Below are 4630 nucleotides of genomic sequence, written 5' to 3'. Positions count from 1 at the left end.
CCGCGCGCGCACACACACACACACACACACACACACACGTGTGGTTCTGTGGAAAACCAATTCCTTTCCAACTAGTTTTTTTAATTAATTAATAAATTTTTTTTAATAAATTTGGCAATTGGAACAAATTCTATCCACAATTGTAAAAAAATTATGTCTCTTTAATTGACAATTTTCATAAAAAAATAAAGCCAAACAAATACCAAAAGATCCAAAATTTCAACATTTTTCAGGAGAAAAATTATATCAATCAAATATATTTAATTGACAATTCTCAGGAAAACAAGTTCTAGGCAATTCAATTTAATTGAATTCATTTTTTTTCCACCCAAATTCTATTCTTGCAATCAAACGGACCCTTAATATTTGTTAGATAAAATTTTGCTATAAAAATTTATTACTTTTTCAATTGGTCAAACTTTAGTTTTAACCATATTTCACGAGAATCACAACTTTTATTCACTTTTCAATCACACATTCGTTAATTTTTTTCTTTCAAATAACTCCTTAGTTATTTTGTAATAACCAATCACATCTTTACCATACAGACGATAAATGAACCACATATATAAGGAAGATATATCGCTTTTCATTTACTAAAATATCAACACACAAACTGAATTTATCATAATATCGAATAACGTATTTCGAATAAATTATATAACTTTAGGGGAAAATCATATCTAATCAATTTGAAGTTGATCTTATTCTTTTAGAAGCAAATGAATTGGTCCTCATATTACATATTTTGAAATAAGCTTGAGATAAAGATAATAGGGTTTCACGAGTCTCTTCTAGAGCCACCTCGTTGAAAGAAACATGATGCTCAAGTTATTTTGTCCTTATAACGCAACGTATTATCAAGGATTGATATTTTTATCGTCAAGACGAATGTAAAGTACCATGATTTAAAAGTTTTGTTGGAAGTGACCAAAATTGAGGTGCTTACATAGACAAGCTATTTAAAATCTTGGCCACATATTGTTTTAGATAATTCACACGAAGATTTTTTGAGTTATATAATCTTCGAAAATGACAGATCACCCCACCCCTAAAGGCAACACCCCAATTCCCCCGTGTAAAAGTTAGTATGTCATTTGTAATCGTCAAAGACATTACGTGTCTAACTGCACTCTGACTAGATAATGAGGCAACTCACTGTCTAATTTTTATTTAAGTATGGTCACTGTTTGAATCTGATAAAAATTGAATTTTAGTACATTTTAATAATAGTTAATGAAATATGTAGTAAAAAAGTTTATGAAAATTGTGGTTCTCATGAAGTTTTTGGATGAATTAATTGTTTTCATTTCGATTTTTATCAAATTTTTTAGCTACATCAAACAGGAGAAAAATGTAACATAATGTTGGACTATATGCTTGGTAATTCGTAATCTCTTGGCTAGTCTAAAATGATTTTTATCTTCTTGCATGCTACTTCTATGTTGAAAATCTTGTGTTTAGAAGTGCAAAATCAGGATCAAATGACAGCACATTTTAAGCAAAGACAACAAGAAGACTGGCATGCTTCCATTCAAATGAAAGTTTAGAACAATTTGAACACAAAAAAATTAGTTAGAAAAAGTTGATGAAATCGATAATTTGAAGCACGACGGCACTACAATAAATGTTACTAGAACACGATCATACATATACCTTCTTATTCACATGCGAAAACAAGAGAAAGATTCGCACGATTTGTAGGGATGAGAGAGTTTCATACACTAGGACTATATAGAAAGATTCACACAATTTGCAGGGATGAGGGAGTTTCATACACTAAGACTATATAAAGTGTCAATTCTCTTTTTAAAAGTTTTGAGAAGTACGGTACAATTTGATTGATTGAGACCGATAAGCTGATAAAACAAAATCTAAAATAGAATTAAATAATTTTTGAAACCTTACTTTTTACTAAATAATAACATTTTATCATATAGACCCTAATTAGATAAATGAAAAAATAAATAAAAAATCTATTGGTTTTAATTTACTAAGCCTCCATTTTTTACAAAGTTTACAAATTATTGTCGAACTTAAACTTCAATTACACATTTCAATGGATCTACAAGTAGTATTATTTATCCACTACTTATTTCTATTTAATTATAAGCTAAATCATTTATAAATTCGTTCCAAACGGACAATGGCAAAAGTTTATAAAATTCGTAAGAATAACATATATGGTACTTTAAATAACTTTTAAGGAAATCACAACTAATCAATGTTGAACTATGAATTTTAGAGCAAGTTGATCTCAAAATTTGGGGGAAAACCCCACTCACTCCTCATATTACAACAATGACCCTACTTTGAAGTAAGATCGTGTTACGTTAGGGATCATCGTTAAAGATAACGGGTTCTCAAGTCTATTGTAGAATCATTGTTAAAGGAAACATAATTTTCTAATTGTTTTTGTTACGCTCCTATCTGAATCGCCTCGGGACGCCCACCACCTCACATTCCAACCTGATTGACACCCATTCGAAGTGTTTCTGAAGTGATATCACCAAATGTCAACAACCTAGTAGCACACTGCGATGTATAGGCGATCCTACTGAACTGACCGAAACTCCTCGCCTTTGAGGCCGAGGCCAAGTGGACCCCTGTCAGAAGATCCGCCGTCAATTTCAGAAAGAGATTTGTGTTAAGATCCTCTCTGCACCTAAGGTTTAAATTGATTTGACGTCTCCATGAGGCTAGTTGATGTAACTTATCAACTTTATGTCAATTCAACTCAAGAGAAACAAGTTGTCCGCTCACTCTACAGACGCAGCTGATTGACGCCTATGAGCGGACACTTCATAGCGTTAGATGTATACACGTGTCCCACATCCAACGACCCATCCCACCTACAAATACCCAAGGTTTGGCAAGAGGCAAAGGCAATGAAATTCCTACTACATAGCACTCCATAGTAAGTTTATATATTTTCTCCTCCCCCTTATTAGTATTTGGTACAACCCTTGGGCATTGTTCCGACCACATAAACTTGACTGGACCGTCGGAGTGTATACGGCCGCCACCACCCCCGCTGATCCCGACCGTGTGCGTATGACCATGTGTTGATTGTGCGCAGGGAGGAATACGTGGAGTAGCTATCGGTTGGCCACGTAGAAGGTCCAATTTTCGAGGTCAACAGATTGGCGCCATATGTGGGAAACATTTCCCGTACAAAGTTCTGCATTCTCCACCGAAGAAGTTACCGAAAAACTTGCGACTAACCCTGAAAAAGGGCACGTTCTTGAAAAAGAACAAAGTCGAGTTACAATCCAAGTTTGCACCACCCTTGAAAAAGGAGATAGGATGAGCTATAGCCATGAAGACGACAACCCTATGAGAGAGGCTTTTGAAGAAGAGGTACTCCATAACAATGTTACTCATCAGAGACCACATCACCGGCGTCGCCGAGGTGGAAGAACAGCCATGCTCACTGAAAGAATGACTCAAATAGCTGCGGGTATGAGAGATATCGCAACTCAGAATATGGCAATGCATGGACTCCTCATGCAAGCCCAGGGTCATCAGGGCTATCAAATGTCCCAAGGATCTTATCCGGTACAGAAAACCCCTGTATCTCACTCCCGAGGCCACATGAGCCGGCACACCGAACGCCCCCTCGAAAGAGAGATGAACATCGAAGTCACATCTTATGTACAAGAGAGCCAGCCATCAGAACCACACTTAGGGCACAATTTCCCTCAAGAATATGGGGAACAAAGGTCGGCAAGCGTCTTCCATCGGATAGGGGAGGATACTAGCAATAGGGTCCATCCGATAAGAAGATCAGTTCATCCAGATCAGGAACAAGAGCAGGTTCCTCCTCCTCCTAGAAATTGGAGGGATAGGAGGAACCTAGTCGATTGGGGACATCGAGGAGAAGCACCTCCACCTCCCCAGAACATTCAAGAAGATGAAGAGTCAGATGGGCCCTGTCGATCTTATGAGATTGACAATAATGATGATAACCTCCCTTTCTCAAGGGAGATCCGAAACTTCCCAATGCCTACAAATTTCATGCTCCCAAGATCCCCAAGTATGAAGGAAAGGGGGATCCGGAGAAGCACCTCACCAAGTATATGACACAAATGAGCCTCAGGGGAGTCTCTCCTGCTTTGAAATGCAGAGCCTTCCATTTAACACTAGGTGGAGCCGCCGAAGTGTGGTACATCAGGCTTCCTCCCCTAAGCATTAGAAGTTGGCTAGATTTGAAAAAAAGTATTTTTGAACCAATACCTCTCACGCGGGGAAGGAGAGGCACCAGTGCAATGCCTGCAGGATATGAGGCAGGCCCCTGGGGAGACGCTGAAAAGGTATCTCGCCAGATTTACAGACGAAATCACCTACTGTGAACATGTCACTGACAGAGAAGCCCTTTCAGCCCTGAAAGGCGGGCTCAACATGAACACTTTGTTCTGGAAGGACGTGCGCAGCAAGAATCCCTACACATATGACGAACTGGTGGAAATGATGAGAGTGAAAATTGTGAGTGAAGAAAAGATTGATCATCGCAACCGTGCCACGCAGGGACTCCCTTCGCCTCAAAGGCAGGTAGGTCGAGGACCCGCGGCACACCTTGTTACTCAGCAATGGACCCAGGCATGTCATACAATAGCTCCCACGTCTGGAC

The sequence above is a fragment of the Olea europaea genome, unplaced genomic scaffold (assembly GCF_002742605.1).
Source record: "Olea europaea var. sylvestris unplaced genomic scaffold, O_europaea_v1 scaffold936, whole genome shotgun sequence".
NCBI classification, from domain to species: Eukaryota; Viridiplantae; Streptophyta; class Magnoliopsida; order Lamiales; family Oleaceae; genus Olea; species Olea europaea.
The sequence above is the reverse complement of the archived record's forward strand: the minus strand, read 5'-3'. Positions refer to the sequence as shown.